This window comes from Anastrepha obliqua, chromosome 5 (genome assembly GCF_027943255.1).
Source record: "Anastrepha obliqua isolate idAnaObli1 chromosome 5, idAnaObli1_1.0, whole genome shotgun sequence".
NCBI lineage: Eukaryota > Metazoa > Arthropoda > Insecta > Diptera > Tephritidae > Anastrepha > Anastrepha obliqua.
In genome coordinates, this window is record NC_072896.1 from 54,482,782 (window position 1) to 54,503,258 (window position 20,477).

Genomic DNA, 20,477 nt, shown 5'->3' on the forward strand with positions numbered 1-20,477 from the left:
AAAAAAAACAAAGAAACAAAATTTTTGAAAAACGAAAAAATTGTTACCAACAAAACATAAAAGAGGAAAAAACTCAACATATTTACCTTTTTATTTTTTCCTAATTTTTTGTTCCTTTTTATTTTTATTTATGAAAACTTTTGTAATAACAATATAAAGTAAATTTTAACAAATTTTTCTTTTTAATGTTGGAATACCCTTATCCACGCTAACACCTTTAATAAGGTAGTTGTCCCAAGGAATCGTTCCAAGGAAAAATTGAAATGGATAAAATTTAGTTTATCTCATTATGTATAAAATATATAAACTTTCAAACTGTTTAAAGGAAATAAAGTTGCTTTTCTAAAGCGTTGCTTGACAAACGATGAATGCTTTCAACAACAAGGAATGCAAGTTCGTGCGCGTATTGGCACACGGCAGGTACACGGCAAGTGCCACTCCAATTATAATACAGATGGGTCATTTTGTATGTTAAAAGCTGCATTTGATCTGGTGTTAAACGAATATTGCTGTATACAATATTATAGTTTGTTGGGGACACTGTTCCTTGTCGCACAGACTGAGATACCAAGAAAAAGTCATAACGTTCTGGACACGTAACTACATCATCGACTATTGTACCAGGAGGCGAATTTCGGCCTCGTGCAAAGAGTCGGGTATTAATACTTTTTGGTACCACAACATATGCAAACATAGGTGGTTTTTCAGAGCCCACACGCTTATACTCTTGCTCGAGTTTCTCAACCACGGAACCTGGAGGTGGATTCCTGCCATTAATGAAGTAACGAGTATTAATTCGCTTCGATACTACTATAAACGCCAAGGGGCAAATCGTAGGTTTCTTCTCATAATCAGAATACATTTTGTTTAACCTTTCTATCAAAAATTTCACTTCGGTGCTAAAAACTTGATGCAATTGCCCATCACCGACTCCGTCACGATAGAAGAGGATTTTCTTTGGTAACATACCATGCTCTTGTTGATATGCTTTCAAAGCATAGCCCATGCGCAATGCTATTTCGTTTGATAGCTCCTGGCCTTTCACATGCTCTGAAACTGAAGAGAAGTAGATGGGCTTCGACTTCAGATCCATTGTGGCTACTAATGCGCCGTAAGATTTAGTTTTCTCTCTGGGAGAATGACAAACATCGAAACCAACAGTCATTAGACCACTTACTGGAATTTCGGTTAACCAAGGTGCTCCCATGAGTTTTGCATTCATTTGTATAACAACTTTAGTGGCTATAGACATCAAACCAGCGGCTTTGTCTCCACGAGGGGCAATAGTACGTAGTGTCACTACCTGAGATGGCATTGGACGGTCAACGCAACACTTCTTTTTGACGCAACCATATTTTTTCTTCATTTGCAGATACCAGAAGTACCATCACGATTTGAGGATCTCCAGTAGAAAACTGATTGCTTGTGAATAAGATCCACTACGATCGTCACTAATTTGTTGATATATAGGCTCTGCAATGCCCATACGCATTCCATTAGCTGCTCTTATACACATTTGTACGAAATTTTGAACTTCACGTAAATTCCGTGATGGCGTAATCACGTACCACCTCTTAATGTCAACGTGTTTGTACATTGAATTATTTCGAAATTCTCGCGTCCAATCTGCAAATTCATTGCAATCGTAACGTTTTTTATAATAGTCAATATACGAAATCTCTCGGTCTTTGGTTGGAAATTTCGACTTGGGCGACTGTTGGAAATCCACGTCATTTATCCGATATGTTTTATTATTATAGTCGGTAAGGATTATTGTTCCAACGACTTCTCTTTTAAAAGCATCATGGTAGTCTGGTTTACCGACGCAATCTTGTAGAATTTTATATAACGTATCAGTGCGCATTACTTTATGAGCAATTTCAGCACATAAGGGAATGTCTTGCTCATGTTGTCGTATTGAAGTTTGATATCCAGGTCATAATTCGAGGTAAAAACTGTTTAGACAATGCTTTGCCTTCGGATCAAAGAAACTACGCCCAACAAGTTCTAAATTCAGCCCTGCCATAGCACGACGTAAAATAAGATTTAGCACTTGTAGCTGCTGTGAATCAGTCATCTCCAATTGCCCAACGTGTTTAATTTTTGGATAGTTTCACCCTCACGATTTTTATGGGGGAGGCACAGTACAAAGAAAAGCAGCTCTCTTCCAATCCATAAAATTTGTGGATATTCTTTGAATATCGGGGTTCGACTCCTCTTAAGGAAGAGTGAATGAGTAAAATATATACAAAAAAAATATATATATACCTATATATATACAATATATAAAAATGGCACTTTAAAAGGCACATAAAAATTAAAAATACAAATATTTTTTGGCACGTTGAAATAAAAAATAAATACAATAAAAATAACTCTCTCAACCCATAAAATTGGTGGATATTCTTTGAATATCGGGGTTCGACTCCTCATGGGAATGATGAAATAAAAAAAGAACGAGAGCAGCTCTGTATTTAATATAGTAAGCTATCTAATACTCGTAATTAAGAATTATAAAAATAAAATTTAAGTATCCTTTTAAACATATTACGTCTTTATTTTCCCCATTAAATAAGAGGAAAAAATCTCTAAAAACAGTTACTTGTGCTTCAGTTAAAATTTTTTTTTTTAAATGGCAAATCCGAATAATTTGGTAAGGCCCCCCACACTTCCCTCAAATTCCGCTCCTAGTACTTCGCAAAATGCTCAGTTAAGTTTAGACGATTTAAGAGTTCTTATTTCGGATATAGCGGCGGACGTTTTTAGAAACCAAGGACTTCAGGCTATCCGAGAAACTCTCAATCCAAACGCTGGATTAGCCAATATTAGGGACCAACCAATAGACAGACAGGGGGAAAATCTAAATGATATGGACAAAATACCGGACGTCGTGAAATTTTTAAAAGAATTCTCTGGGCAACCAGGAGAATTTAATTCGTGGAAGAAAAGTGTGGACAGAATTTTGACAATATACGAACCTATAAGGGAACGTCGAAATATTACGGAATTTTGAGTGTGATCGGAAATAAAATCACAGGTAACGCTGACATAGCGTTAGAATCTTATAACACACCGTTAAATTGGAGTGCAATCTCACAATGTTTAATCACACATTATGGGGACAAACGTGACCTATCTACTCTGGAATATCAGATGACAACTCTGGTACAAGGTAGTAATAGCATCCAAGAATTTTACCAAAAAGTGTACTCACATCTTTCACTAATATTGAATAGATCAGGATGTCTTGAAATGGGTAATGAATCTCTTACTCTGCTGACAAAGGCATATAGGGACAAAGCTCTCGACACCTTCATTAGGGGTTTAAATGGCGACTTGCCTCGCCTCTTAGGGATCAGAGAACCGGTGGGCTTGCCACAGGCTCTCCACCTTTGCCTCAAGCTGGAGAATCAAAGCTTTCGCTCGAACCATGCTTACAACGGAAGATGGAAACCACCTTCACAGCAATACTCAAAGCGAAACTCTGGACAACAGCAGAAACCAATATTTCACCCACAATTAGCCTATATTCCGCAACCAAGGCAATTATTTTTTAACTAACGAGAACAAAATAACGCGATCCCTCCTCGTCCACCTAGGCCACAGCCAAAGCCAGAACCCATGGAAGTGGACTCAAGCATGCACTCTCGTAGAATAAATTATATGAATAGACCACAACCAAACCAACATTTTGGAAAAAGGCCACAACAATTCGGTAATCATCAACAAGCAAAAAATCAGAGAACGTATCATATTAATACGACTGGAATAACAAACGAACAACAGTTAGATGAGGATCAGCAGTTTGGCGAACCAAGTGACATCCATTTTTTAGCGTGATAAGCTCTTCGTTGCCATATTTCGAAGTAAGGACGGAGAGCGGAAAGACGCTAAAATTTTTATTAGATACAGGATCAAGCAAAAATTATGTTAAGCCGGAATTAGTGAGTAAGCGTATAGCAAATAAAAATCCATTTTTTGCCAAGTCAATAGTAGGCGACATAAAAATTAGCGAGCATACATTTGTAAAACTCTTCAAGTTAGATAATAATATAAAATTTTACCTAATGCCCTCTCTAAAAACATTCGATGGTATTTTTGGGAACGATACCCTTAGAGAAATAGGGACAGTTATCTATACCAATGAAAATATTATGGTATTAAGTAATGGTTTCAAAGTACACCTTAAGCAACTCCCGACGCAATGTGTAAATGCAATAAACATCGAAGAGGAAAATTTGTCAAACGAACAAAAGAAAGGAATGAAAATAATTGCAAATACATATAGTAACCTCTTTTCAGAACCGGATGAAAAGCTTACGTATACACCTAGAGTAGTGGGCGAAATTAGAACCACGACAAACTCGCCTGTGTACACGAAGCTCTACCCTTACCCTGCTTCATTGAAATCCGAAGTAGATAGTCAAATAGAAAAGCTTCTAAAAGATGGAATCATAAGACCATCTAGGTATCCTTTTAACTCTCCGGTATGGATAGTTCCTAAGAAACCAGACCAAACTGGAAAAAAACAATATAGAATGGTCATAGACTATAGGAAGTTAAATTTAATCACAATTGCCGACAGGTATCCCATTTCAGAGATTTCAGAAGTCATCTCTCAACTACGAACTAGTAATTTTTTTTCAGTTCTCGACCTTAAAAGTGGATTCCATCAGATTCCACTAAAAAAATCTGATATGGAAAAAACTGCGTTCAGCATAAATAATGGAAAATATGAATTCACACGGCTGCCATTTGACCTAAAAAACGCACCGTCAATTTTCCAGCGTACGCTTGACGATGTCCTACGGGAATACATTGGATGATGCTGCTATGTTTACATAGATGACATCATTATTTTCAGTAAATCAGAAGAAGAACATTTTAAACACATAAAAAACATATTCAAAGCTTTGGAAGAATCTAATATGAAAGTGCAATTAGACAAATGCAAGTTTTTCAAAAAAGAAGTAGATTTTTTAGGCTACGTTATTAAACCCCATGGGATTAAAACTAATCAGGAAAAGGTTAGGGCTATACAAAATTTTCCTGAACCACAAACCCTTAAAGAGCTTCGTAGTTTTCTTGGCATGTCAGGATACTATAGGCGGTTCATCAAGGACTACTCAAAACTTGCCAAGCCCCTGACATCCCTTTTAAAGAGGAGGGAGGACGAACGTCCAAAATAAATCCGCAAAATTACGAATAAGTTTAAATGATGATGCTAAGGAATCTTTTGCCAAAATAAAGAATGCACTCACCTCAGAAGATTTAGTACTTGCTTACCCAGATTTTAGTAAAGATTTTGAGCTAGTAACAGATGCCTCAAACTTTGCTATCGGTGCAGTCCTTTCACAAAATGATAGACCAATACCTCCACTTCACTTTCAAATTTCTTTCGAATTCTTTAAATATATTTTTAATACTCAAACTCAAATTATGTAAACCATTTCAATTCACTCTACTCTTCAATTTCAATGACATAATTCTTTTCATTTCAATTTACTCTACTTTAATGACATAATTCTTTTCATTTCAATTTACTCTACTCTTTAATTTCAATGACATAAATTCTTTTCCTTTTTTTTTTGAAACCCGAAACATAAGTAAATACGTGGCACACACCAAATACATTTTTTTTGTCATATGATACCCCACTCCAAAGCAAAGCCATAGCTTACTGTGAAGTAAGTTAACCTAAACAAAATTTAAGTCATCCTAAGCAAAATTTCATTGTATAGTATTTTTAAGTGTTTACAATTTTGTTATTGATTTTTACTTGTAACAATGTTTGATTGTAATTATATATATTTTATTGATGACAAGGCAAAAAGAAAGTATAAAATAAAGCCATTCTATCAGAAGGCAGTTCAGTCTCAGCCTGATAGTTGGAAGGCAGTCATTTGCCCTAACTGAATAAAAATCTTTTATTTGAAAAGGAACCTTTAGTCGGCAGGTTTGCTCTAAAGCTCTTCCAGGATAATAAAGACTTCCCATGGCGAACCTTTAGTCGGCAGGTTTGCTCTAAAGCTCTTCCCTGAAGCAAAACACTTTACAATTTATCTCTAGAACTTTAAATAAAACGGAGGAGCATTATGCGGCTAACGAAAAGGAAATGTTAGCTATAATATGGGCTCTGAACTCTTTGAAAAATTACCTGTATGGGTCGGTTAAGGTCAAAATATTCACAGACCACCAGCCGTTAACCTATGCGCTAAGCAATAAGAATAACACCAGTAAAATGAAGAGATGGAAGGCTATACTCGAAGAGTACAATTACGAAATGTTCTATAAGCCAGGAAAGGCGAATGTTGTAGCAGATGCTCTATCTAGGATAACGGAGCAAGAGTTAAACACGCTATCAATAGCCACGAACTCAGACGAAAGTTCGGCTCATAATTTAATCCTTGGTGTTGAGGCACCTATAAATGCCTTTAAGAATCAAATATTTCTGAATAGAGACGTAATGTCATCTTATCAATTTAGAATAATATTCCCCACGTACCACCGTCATATTATAACAGAACATGATTATTGCGAGGATAAATTGATTTCCATTTTGAAGAGATATTTAAATCCATCAGTGATAAACTGTATAAAAACGGACGAACAAATTATGGGAAAAATACAGGAATTGTACCCATTACACTTCCTGAAATACAAAATAAGATTCACCCAAGTAATGGTGGACGATATAATTAGCAAAGAAGAACAGGAGAATATCATAATCAGGGTGCATGACAGAGCACACAGGAACTGTAAAGAAAATCGTACTCAAATTCTTGAAAGGTACTATTTCCCCTCAATGGCGAACAAAATAAAAAAATTATAAAAAAATGCGTAATTTGTAAAGAAAACAAGTATGATCGTCACCCAATGAAACCCCAAATCCAGCCAACACCCATACCACCCAGATAGTTCACCTAGATATATTTGTGGTGGGAAAGGAACTAGTGCCAACCGCAATTGATAAATTTTCTAAATACGCTATGGCAAAGCCCATAAAGTCCAGAGCGGCAGAAGACATACGGCAACCTCTAAGAGACATTCTCTTTTCACTCATTCCTGAAACGTTGGTCATGGACAACGAAAAATCCTTCTATTCAGAATCTATTAAGTTCATGATAGAAAATGAGTTCGGAACACAAATTTTTCGAACAGCTCCATATACAAGTTGCTCTAACGGTCAGGTCGAACGATTCCATTCAACACTGCAAGAAATAATGCGTTGTCTACAATGCGAAAAAATGCACCCGTCATTCCAGGAATTATTAGAAAGAGCAGTAAAAGAATATAATTTTTCAGTGCACACAGTTACAGGGAAAAGACCAATGGAAATATTCTTTGGTAGAAGAGTTAGTAGCAACCCAGAGCTGCTAGAAAAAGACAGGCAAGAAACAGTGAAAAAACTCTCGGAAAAACAAGCTACTGACCTTGCGTACCACAATAAAAATAGATCTATTCCCAAGGAATATGTAAAGGGAGAGGAAATATTCGTTAAAATAAACAAAAGATTAGGAAGGAAGTTGTCAGCTAGGTATCGAAAAGAAATAGTTGCCCAGAATTATTGTACAACACGACAGTAAAAACTAAAACTGGCCGAGTCGTACATAAAAATAATATCAAATAGTCATGATAGCACTCATAGATACATTATACTTAATACCTTTCGTTACAGGACAGAACATGTTAACCTTTACAATCTTGACGCTGGTACTAGCAGCTACTGCTCAGCAAATCTTTGTACAGGACCTTACAAACAACAATGGGTACAGACCCATCAAGACAGAAGAAGTCAGGATAATTAATCACTATAATAAAATCCTACATTTTATAAATTTAAAGACGCATTAATTTTTAATAATCTAAACACATTAAAGGGAATAACATTTGAAGATGAGCGACTTCTGGAAACGGTAAATAAAAATCTAATATTGCTGAAAGCAAGAGTGAATAGTATACACATTCACTCTAAGTCAAAAAGGGGACTAATTAACGTCCTAGGAAAAGGCTTAAAGTACATCGCCGGCTCCATGGACAGCGACGATGAACAGGAAATAAAAGACGCGTTAACCAAAATAAAGGACAATGAAAAAGGCACCTACAATAAACTAAGTGACTTGACGTACATAAACAATTTCATGACCGAACAAATAACTAACATAACTGCCCATATAAACAAACAACAAACTTTAGTCAGTAGATATATTAACCGTTAGAGTGCTAAGCGGCGCAAAACTGACTTTAGAGTTTGTGTCGAAAAATGCTAAGCGGCGCAAAACTGCTGCGCTTTTAGTGTGCTTTTGATGCTCCGTGAGAGTAATAAGTTAAGAGTAAATATTAAGTTTTTGTGATTTGTTTTGTGCTCTACTTTTCCCTTATCCGTTTGTTTACAATTTGTTATTATTTTGTTTTGTGCTCTACTTTTTTAGTCGTCAAGTACCATTCAAAGAGTGAGTGTCTTCTTATAATTTTTAAAATAAGTTTTTACAGTTATTTTAAATTATTTATCAATAAATAACCATGTCACGTGCTTCTAATTCGAATGATGATTCGATCTCCATTGATTGTATGGAGATTGAAACAACGGACAGTGATGATAGCAGTATAATACTTCACCGAAGAAGAAGATTGAGGATTGTAAGTGAGTCTTCTACTTCAAATTCAAATTCATCTTCAGAAACAGACGACACACCAACTTTCAGCAATTTTCCCTTGACAAAAGTGTTTTCCAAAGCAACAAATAATTTTTTCGAGACTCCGGGACCTAAATGGGCACCTCCTCCTGATGCCAAACCAATAACCTATTTTAATTTATTTTTTACTACGCCATTGCTCGAAACCATCGTAAAGGAAACAAATCGAAATGCTACCCAGTTTTTTGCTTCACATGCAGTTTCTGCCAATTCTCGAATAAAAAAGTGGAAACCGACTACAGTACTCGAAATAAAAGCCTTTATTGCAGTATTACTGGAAATGGGGATTACGAGAAGGCCAACAGTCTATAGTTATTGGACAAAAAATTCCCGATACATACAATGGTTTGGAAAAATGTTTTCAAGGGATCGATTTCAGCTGATTTTGAAGTTTTTTCACTTGGTTGACAATAGTTTATTATTTGAACCAAGCCATCCAAATTATGACCCATGTGGCAGGTTTGATGTGCTTGTCAAACACGCAAATACTGTATTCCAGCGACATTATATACCGAACCAACAATTATCTATCGATGAGTCGTTAGTTGGTACTCACTGCCAAAGTGCCATAAAACAATACATCCCAAACAAAAAACATCATAAATGGGGGATCAAATTTTGGATGCTTTGCGATTCGGTTTCTAAATATTGCTTGGGATTTTACTGCTACAAGGGAGCTAAAAGCACAGACGATAAAGATTCTGTGGAAAAATATGGTCTTGGATTTACAGTAGTGGAAAAATTGCTTTTGATGGGAAATTATCTAAACAAAGGTTACCATTTGTTTACAGATAATTTTTTCACAAGCTTACATCTGGCCAAATCCCTATTGAAACAGAATACATACCTAACTGGAACAATAAGACGCAATCGAAAAGAGATTCCTCCAGAAGCTAAGAAAGCAACCGTAGGAGAAGCCAAATACTTAGCACATAAAGATATTTTGATGTGTTCTTTTAGAGACAAAAAGTCCAAACCAAATCCAGTCATATTGATCTCATCCAATACAGATACTGATAACGTGACGATCAAGAAAAAGAAAAGAAATTTTGAATACGAAAAGGTGAAACCGAGCATGATTGATGACTATAATAAATACATGGGAGGTGTGGATGAGTCGGACAAAATGTTATATGTATATTTGGACGAGCGAAGAACCCTAAAATATTGGAAGAAAGTAGTATTCAATATATTTGGAAGAATGGTGCTGAACTCTTATATTTTATATGTCTCAAATACAACTGTAAAACAAATTACTCGGCTTCAATTCACATCGGAAATTATCGAAGCTATCGAAAAAGAGTGGATGAATCATAAAAATAGCGTGTCAACACAACCATGCTCATCAACCCAAAAATTTGCTCTGGAAAAATTGCCTGGACGTAGCTTACGCCAGTGCATGGTGTGTAGCAAAACAGGGAGTATTAAGCGATCCCGAATTATTTGCACTCGTTGTAAGAAAGGCCTACATGCTGTTTGTGCGGCAAAACATACTTGTTGACATATTTTTTTTTTATAATTTTTATTTTCAAACACGAAAAAATGAAGAAAATAATTTTGCAATCTTATGTTTATTTTTTTATTTATGTAAAAAAAACATTTTTCTTAATAATAAAAAAAGAATTATGAAAATTAATTCATATTTGTCTGAACTAGAGTGTTTTATTTGAAATAATTATTTTTTCCTTTAAAATCATCAAAACAGGCATAGCACTTTTCGCACACATTTACAAAAATTGCTTAGCACTCAAACGGTTAATGAGTTCAAGGACGGTGCACAGAATAAAATCAAAACACTGGAAGACGAAGTCCGATTTATCGAACAAACTTATAGTATAAACAATGACATATCGCTTTTGAATAACCATGTTGATAACATAGGACCAATTATATTTTCCAGCAAATTGGGAATTAGTTCCACGGACATTTTGACGCAAAAGGAACTTAGTTTTATTAACAACTACGATAGCTATAGCAATACGAAAATTGTAGTACTTTTCCAAGAAAATAACATTATCCTAACTTTACTAATACCTCAATTCTCTCCTAGTGCTCTGGCCAAAATCCAATTTGAACCATTACCAAATATTGCAAACAAATCAGTGTTTTTGAACCCATCAGAAATATTAACAGATAACTCTAATAAAATTTACAGTACAATATAAATGTGAAAGACAAATTAGAAAAAAACTTGATTTCATTACATAATGAATGTATTGCAAACATTTTAAAATTTAAGGAAGCACAATGTAAAATGGAAATTTCAGTAAAATCTGAAGTAGTAGAAATGGTACAAGGAACACTCATATTTAAGAATTTTAAAGGAAAAATAACTCACGATTGTAACAAATTAGAAATAAGACAAGAAGGAACCTTCCTCATTAAGTTTGAAAATTGTAATATTAATGTTCTGAATAAAACCTATACAAATGTAAACTTAAAAATGTACGAAACAATCGTATTACCAAATTTAGTCACAAAAATCAAAGAAACTAAAAATGCTACAAAATTGGACTTACAAATTGAAAATCTATATTCAAAACAAATACAACATGAAGATACCATTAGAAATTTAGTAGATGAAAATAAAAAAATGAATGTAATTAGCTTAAGTTCAGATATATCTATTGTACTTTCAGTTATTATTGCAACTCGTATTCTCGCTTGCATTATTAAGTATAGACAAAAACTGTATTTATCACCTCAATCAATAATAACTACCGAACATATGCCAAACACCCAAGCGGGGCCATTTCTTGAAATTAAAACACCATAATTCAATACTCGATTGCGGACAATCGATTTAAGAAGGGAAGAGTTAACCCTAGCCAAGTTAACGAACTCTTTACTTCTTACATTCTTTATTATAAAAATTGCTTACTCAATTTTCATATTAATTTCTGCAATAATGCAAGTATTATAAAGTTGCTTATTTAAGTTCCTAGAATTAAGTCACGCCACAATTTTTATTAATATAAATTAAGTAGTTTACTTGTTTAAGCGGCTTTTTGGTTTTGGGAAGTTAGTGAATAAAGTGCGGTCAGATGGACCGGTAATAAAAAAATTTATTTTTTTAGAACTTATATTTTACAAGTTCTTAACTTATACACTGCATACATATATACAAGTTAAGGCGACTGCCTGACTGCCATGCGCATCAGATTGCACATGCGCTGCAGCGTTAGTATATAACCACCGCTGCACCATGTGAACCGCTATGCCAGCAAGTTAAGGCAGCCGCCTGACTGCGATTCGCTAGCAATGCGTATCAGATGACACATGCGCAGCAGCATTAATATATAACCGCCGCTGCACCGTGTGAACCGCTAGGTCAGCAATTTGTTAGATTAAGAATTAGCTTAGCTTAGGCATAAGAATAAATTGTAAAAGCATTCTTGGTTCTGGACGTAAAGAAATCACAAGGCATTTTTCATTGGCAGCAAAACAGGAGTAAGTATCGTAAAGGGGCCGAGTGGTTGGCCCCCAACTTTAATTTTTTCAACGATATCCTGCGGGACTCGTTAACTGGCGCCCGAGCAGGGACCCCTCTTTTTTCAAAAAGATGGGGCACCTAACAAGGATCTCCACAAAGGAATCCTTGTAAGTGTAAAGGATCCGCAAAGGAATCCTTGTATTGTAAAGGAAGTGGCAAAAAGTGAAAGTGAAAAAGTGAGTGCGCCGTGTTATAAAAAATGTGATGAAATAAAATAGAATGAATGGAAAATAAAATTAAATCTCATAAAATAAAATAAATCAAATTATAATTAAAACCAAATGGAAACTAAACTTGAGATCCTAGCTAAAGCAAATTTTTAATGTAAATTAACACAAAATAAATTAAGTTCAAATGAAATTAAATTTGATAAATATATTAAAAATCGGAGTTAACCAAATAAACTAAAATTAAAAATGAATTTGAAATAAATTCAAATTAAATCAAATTAAGTGTTTGAAAAGATTCACGGCGCAAAACGAAAAATCACTTGAAAATGCCCTTCCACAATGTGAAGCCGGACTTGTGCAAAATAACAGCCGCAATGCGAGCTTCACAAAGGATTCCCTTGTTTAGTAAGGGAATATCCGGCAAAATGGAGCGGAGTGCGACGATAATTTTGTGAGGTGCAGTGAAGAGCGAATGCTCAAATAAAAAAAAAATTTTAATTGTAAAATAAATATGAATCTCGAAGTAAATTGCTCAGCGATTCACCACCTACGGGGGGACCCTCCTGGCAATTTACTCACGAGAATGAAAGGTTTGTGAGGTGCAGTGAAGGGTGAATACTCAAATAAAAAAAATTTATTAATTATAAAATAAATATGAATCTCGAAGTAAATTGCTCAGCGATTCACCACCTACGGGGGGACCCTCCTGGCAATTTACTCACGAGGGTGAAAGGAAATTTCTAAAATTTATGAACTAAATAAACTGCACTACTGCAATAAATAAATATAAAACTCGGAGTATATTGCTCAGCGATTCACTACCTACGGGGGGACCCTCCTGGCAATTTACTCACGAGGATGAAAAAATTTTTTTTCTAAAATTTGTAAATTAAATAAAACATTACTTATAACTGCACTACTGCGATAAATAAATATAAAACTCGGAGGATATTGCTCAGCGATTCACCACCTACGGGGGGACCCTCCTGGCAATTTACTCACGAGGATAAATGAATATGGCTAAAATTTGTCAAGGAAATAAAACAAAATGTTACTTGTTACTGCACCACAGCAATTTTTCGTCCGCGCTCGGTGACATTAGAATTGCCACAGGAGGCCGTATGCCTACGCCTACGAGGACGGACTCCTACGACTATAATGTCGGTCAATTACAGTCTTGTGTGCCCGCAATAGTAGTCATGCTACACCTTCCACATTGGAGATTGCATGGGACCAAGTACTTGTTAATTAACTGAATGCCTTATTTTATAAAAAGGCTGCAAAAATAAAATTTTTTTTTTTTTTTATGATAATTACGGAGAAAATTGTATTAAAATCCCTGACAAATTGGTGGGCACTGTGAAACATTCATAGTGCAAGGTTCGACTCCTCGTCAGAAGGGAAGAATACAAAAAGATGTTGAGAAAAATTACATATTTTAAATCTGTGGCGAATTGGTGGGTGCCATTGGCACAAGGTTCGACTCCTTGCCCGGATTCGCCAATATCAAAAAAAAAAGAGGAAAAATGTTAATTGGCTAGTGTAATTACAGCCATGTTCATAAATAAATTGGGTAACGTCAACGATCTCGGCATGATAAAGCAGCTGCAGCCAGTGGACTGGATACGCCCTATCTGGGTGCACGTTGTCGTTCACATGGGAACACGCCAACTATTTCTGGCCTCTGGCAGCTAAATTAGAAGTTGTTTAGGCTTCCGAGAATCGTGTGAAGGAAGCGTCCTAAGTAGGTTGCCTGCAATCTGATTGTAGGACGACTAAAAAGGGTTCCCGCGTCCCTTCCGTGACCTTAACCAATAAAATATAATAAAATAAAAAAAAAATAAAAAAAAACAAAACAGAAAACATTACAGTAAAAAATAATAAAGAATTATTCTGAAATAAACTAAAATAAGAAAGTAAACTTGATACAAAGGAAATGGTCATTACTACAAGAGCAGGCTTGTTAGTGGGATGAATCGTGCCCTAGTAGGCTCGTAGTGCCATCGAATTTGACAAATGGCTACACTACTTCCAAACGGGATTCTGGCGATCTCTCCGTAGCTGGTTCGAGTACAGTATGACCCTCTGTCCTATACAAGAATTTAAAATGCCTCCTTCGCATAATCCGTTGGAGAAGAAGAAAAATAACACAAAAAACAGAATTTTTGAAAAATGAAAAAAATCGTTACCAACAAAACATGTAAGAGGAAAAAACCCAACATATTTACCTTTTTATTTTTTATTTTTTTCTCCTAATTTTTTGTTCCTTTTTATTTTTTATTTATGAAAACTTTTGTAGTAACAATATAAAGTAAATTTAACCAAATTTTTCTTTTTTAATGTTCCCTACTAATCATAATAAAGAATCGTTTTATCCAACAAAAAAAGAAAAAAGAAGCAAACAAAATTTTTTTTATTAAAAATATTAAAAGAATAAAAAAAATAAAAATGATAGAGAATCATATAAGATAAAAACTCATTAATTCTCATTTATAGGAAGAAAGAACCAAAAGAATCCGAATGGAAAAAATTCTGTGCCGTGCCGTGCCGATAAAACAAGAAAAAATAAAAAACAAAAGCAAGGTAACACTCAAATTTATTCATTCTTTTTTCTATTGTACTGTGCCTTAAGGTTTGGGGAAAGAAAAAAAAAAAAAAAAAAAAAAAAAAAAAAAAAAATGAAGGACCTAAAGAAGTTAATTCTTGAATTAAATGGGGCGGTTAACGCTATCCTCGATCAACAAAAAATTTCCATAATGATTTAGGAACTTATAGGAATCGGGCGTTGGACGTGTTTATTCGTGGCCTGAATCCTGAACTTTCGAAGATGTTAATTGTACAGGAGCTGCGATCGTTGCCAGAGGCATACTCAGCCTATCTAATATAGATATACAAAATTTGACAATGTGAAATACCCTTATCCACGCTAACACCTTTAGTACGGTAGTTGTCCCAAGGAATCGCTGTATATTGCAGTAGATAAAAAATATATAAGGAAAATTGAAATGGATAAAAATTAGTTTATCTCATTTTCAATCTGTTTAAAGGAAATAAAGTTGCTTTTCTAAAGCATTGCTTGCCTAACGATGAATGCTCTCAGCGACAAGGAATGCAAGTTCGTGCGCGTATTGGCACACGGCAGGTACACGGCAAGTGCCACTCCAATTATAATACAGATGGGTCATTTTGTATGTTAAAAGCTGCATTTGACCTGGTGTTAAACGAATATTGCTGTATACAATATTACAGTTTGTTGGCGACACTGTTCCTTGTTGCACAGACTGAGATACCAAGAAAAAGTCATAACGTTCTGGAGGTTTCTTCTCATAATTAGAATACAACCTTTCCATCAAAAATTTCACTTCGGTGCTGAAAACTTGATGCAATTGCCCACCACCGACTCCATCACGATTTGAGGATCTCCAGTAGAAAACTGATTGCTTGTGAATAAGATCCACTACGATCGTCACTAATCCATTGATATATAGGCTCTGCAATGCCCATACGCATTCCATTAGCTGCTCTTGTACACATTTGTACGACAAATTGAACTTCGCGTAAATTCCGTGATGGCGTAATCACGTACCACCTCTTAATGTCAACGTGTTTGTACATTGAATTATTTTGAAATCCTCGTGTCCAATCTGCAAATTCATTGGAATCGTAACGTTTTTATAATAGTCAATATACGAAATCTCTCCGTCTTTGGCTGGAAATTTCGACTTGGGCGACTGTTGGAAGTCCACGTCATTTATCCAACATGTTTTATTATTATAGTCGGTAAGGATTATTGTTCCAACGACTTCTCCTTTAAAAGCATCATGGTAGTCTGGTTTACCGACGCAATCTTGTAAAATTTTATATAACGTATCAGTGCGCATTACTTTATGAGCAATTTCAGCACATAAGGGAATGTCTTGCTCCTGTTGTCGTATTGAAGTTTGATATTCAGGTCATAGTTCGACGTAAAATAAGGTTTAGCACTTGTAGCCGCTGTGAATCAGTCACCTCCAATTGCCCAACGTGTTTAATTTTTGGATAGTGTCACCCTCACGATTTTTATGGGGGGAGGCACAGTACAAAGAAAAGCAGCTCTCTTCCAATCCACAAAATTGGTGGATATTCTTTGAATATCGGGGTTCGACTCCTCATAAGGAAGAGTGAATGAGTAAAAATATATACCTATATATATACAATATATAGAAATGGCACTTTAAAAGGCACATAAAAATTAAAAATACAGATATTTTTTGGCACGTTGAAATAAAAAATAAATACAATAAGAATGACTCTCTCAACCCATAAAATTGGTGGATATTCTTTGAATATCGGGGTTCGACTCCTCATGGGAATGGCACTTTAAAGAAAAAAATTATAAAAAAAAAAAAAGAAAAACAAATATTTTTATATGAAACAATTTTTTATATTTAAGAAAAAAGAGAGAAAGAAACTGTTAATCAAAAAAGAAAAAAATACGCCAAATATATTCAAATAATCTAAGGCGTTGTAAATTGTACAAAAAAAATATGTTTTTGCCAATATTCAAATAATGTAAAGCGTTGTAAATTGTACAAAAAAAAAAAAATATTTTTTGCCATATATGTAACGCTCCTCTTTTCCTAAAAGCCACTTGTTTTAATATAAACGATGAAATGCTTTTTCTCCCTTTTCCTTTCAAAGGATATTCTGATTAGGAACAAGTTGCTTTCAAGAAAAGAACACGCGCAACTGGCAATATTAACTTAAGACATTACAATAGTTTTAAAAGAAATTATTAAGAATATCTTTAAACTTTAAAATTCATTGCAAGATAGGTTAATGCTAATTTGAAAGTAAAATTAAAAATTTAAAAGAAAAATAGAACATGTTAAAATCGCCTAGAAGTTTGAAGCACTGTAATAGTTTTAGAACAAATTATTATATTTAAAAATATCTTTAAACTTGAATCCTCAATTGTTACGGTGGAGCACGGTAGCGGCTATGTCATCAGCGGTCATTTTGAATTAATCCACGCTATTGACCTATAATACCTCGACACCGTATTGCAGAAGCTAAACAGCGTTGTGACGATCACAAATGACGTCGTCGATCGAAGAACCAGGGAAAGGCTCGAGCAGGATGTCCAAAACAAGATAGCTATTCTGAGGGAAGACGTGAACGAGCTGGCTGATACGCGCGTGCCAAATGGCTAAGGCTGGCATCGTCAATAGCAATCTCTCAAGCAAGGAAGAAGTTAACCAGCTTGTTGGCGAGATTGACATCCTTCCATACAGTAATGCTATTGAAGCCATCGAGTATAGCAAACCTTCGATCTACACCAACAACACGCTATTGCTGTACGTGTTATCTCTGCCTAAGGTCACGGAGGAAAGATTCAACCACCTTATCACACGAACTAATGTCCAGAAAGGCCATCGGTTAGAATTGACGTACAAAACTATCCTTATAAGCAAACAGGAGACGTTTGGCATAAGGGGAGACTGTTTGCACTTATCCTCAGCAAGGGTATGTGAAAAGAAATCCTTGGACCTGTTACCGGAGGCTGATGTTTGGCTCGTCTTCTCAAGGGCGGAGAAACAAGTTGTCCTTACCTGACAAGCAACGCATCTACCGTCGAAGTAATCAAAGATGATACTATTTTCCTGAACAATTTCGTTGGCAACATAAGTCCAGCATTACCACCTCAGGAGTTCAGGTGCTCCCACCAATCCTAACTAGCGTCACGAACCGCACAATGGCTATAAACCTCGATTTGGTACATGGAATAGCAATTGACAACTTGGAAATATTGAAGCACCTCAAGTCTGAGACGAATTGTTTTATATTATCCAAGGGATCAGGACTACTGTTACTTATGGTGATAATTTGGTTTATCTGGAGGAAGCTCATAGCAAGGATCCATTTACCCGAAATAAAAATCGAGAACCAACTTAGTCGAAAGATCGAGAAACGCCCTTCGTCACCCAATCTGCGGGACGCAGATATTTAAAGGGGGAGGAGTTAAGGCGACTGCCTGACTGCCATGCGCATCAGATTGCACATGCGCTGCAGCGTTAGTATATAACCACCGCTGCACCATGTGAACCGCTATGTCAGCAAGTTAAGGCAGCCGCCTGACTGCGATTCGCTAGCAATGCGTATCAGATGACACATGCGCAGCAGCATTAATATATAACCGCCGCTGCACCGTGTGAACCGCTAGGTCAGCAATTTGTTAGATTAAGAATTAGCTTAGCTTAGGCATAAGAATAAATTGTAAAAGCATTCTTGGTTCTGGACGTAAAGAAATCACAAGGCATTTTTCATTGGCAGCAAAACAGGAGTAAGTATCGTAAAGGGCCGAGTGGTTGGCCCCCAACTTTAATTTTTTCAACGATGTCCTGCGGGACTCGTTAACTTACATGATTATTGTTTACAAACAAAATGCCGATAAACAACAATATGCCCTTTAACCTTTTATGATAACAATATACACAACACCAAAACAACAAAACTTCTCACTAAGCCAAACAATAGCTATCTACTAGTAAACAGATAACGACCGACGCATCTCAATAGTATAAGTAGCACTAAGATTTAAGTTAAGGCGACTGCCTGACTGCCATGCGTATCAGATGGCACATGCGCAGCAGCGTTAGTATATAACCGCCGCTGCACCGTGTGAACCGCTATGTCAGCAATATGTTAGATTAAGAATTAGCTTAGCTTAAGCATAAAAATAAATTGTCAAGACACTCTTGGTTCTGGACGGAAGAAAAGCACAACGCATTTTTCACTTGCAGCAAAATAGGAGTAAGTATTGAAAAGGGGCCAAGTGGTTGGCCCCCAACTTTAATTTTTTGGTGCTCCCTGAAGGGAGCATCTTAACTGGCGCCCGAGCAAGGACCCCTCTTTTTTCAAAAAGATGGGGTACCTAACAAGGATCTCCGCAAAGGAATCCTTGTAGTGTAAAGGAAGTGGCAAAAAGTGAAAGTGAAAAAGTGAGTGCGCCGTGTTATAAAAAAAAATGTGATGAAATAAAATAGAATGAATGGAAAATAAAATTAAATCTCATAAAATAAAATAAATCAAATTATAATTAAAACCAAATTGAAACTAGACAGGAAACTAAAATTGAGATCCTAGCTAAAGCAAATTTTTTAATGTAAATTAACACAAAATAAATTAAGTTCAAATGAAATTAAATTTAATAAATATATTAAAAATCGGAGTTAACCAAATAAACTAAAATTAAAAATGAATTTGAAATAAATTCAAATTAAATCAAATTAAGTGTTTGAAAAGATTCACGGCGCAAAACGAAAAATCACTTGAAAATGCCCTTCCACAATGTGAAGCCGCACTTGTGCAAAATAACAGCCGCAATGCGAGCTTCACAAAGGATTCCCTTGTTTAGTAAGGGAATACCCGGCAAAATGGAGCGGAGTGCGACGATAATTTTGTGAGGTGCAGTGAAGAGTGAATGCTCAAATAAAAAAAAAAAATTAATTGTACAATGAATATGAATCTCGTAGTAAATTGCTCAGCGATTCACCACCTACGGGGGGACCCTCCTGGCAATTTACTCACGAGGATAAAAGAATATGGCTAAAATTTGTCAAGGAAATAAAACAAAATGTTACTTGTTACTGCACCACAGCAATTTTTCGTCCGCGCTCGGTGACATTAGAATTGCCACAGGAGGCCGTATGCCTACGCTTACGAGGACGGACTCCTACGACTATAATGTCGGTCGGTTACAGTCTTGTGTGCCCGCAATAGTAGTCATGCTACACCTTCCACATTGGAGATTGCATGGGACCAAGTACTTGTTAATTAACTAAATGCCTTATTTTATAAAAAAAAGGCTGCAAAAATAAAAAATTTTTTTTAAAGATAATTACGCAGAAAATTGTATTAAAATCCCTGACAAATTGGTGGGCACTGTGAAACATTCATGGTGCAAGGCTCGACTCCTCGTCAGAAGGAAAGAATATAAAAAGAATAAAAAAGAATACAAAAAGATGTTTGAGAAAAATTACATATTTTAAATCTGTGGCGAATTGGTGGGTGCCATTGGCACAAGGTTCGACTCCTTGCCCGGATTCGCAAATATCAAAAAAAAAAAAAGAGGAAAAA

The 20,477-nt window shown here is 35.6% G+C and overlaps 2 pseudogenes; both read right to left on the reverse strand.

The window, feature by feature from the left end:
- Positions 1-319: 319 nt before the first annotated feature.
- On the reverse strand, positions 320-2,078 carry LOC129248616 (protein aubergine-like; annotated as a pseudogene).
- A 13,859-nt stretch (positions 2,079-15,937) lies between these two features.
- On the reverse strand, positions 15,938-17,356 carry LOC129248765 (protein aubergine-like; annotated as a pseudogene).
- Positions 17,357-20,477: the final 3,121 nt, after the last annotated feature.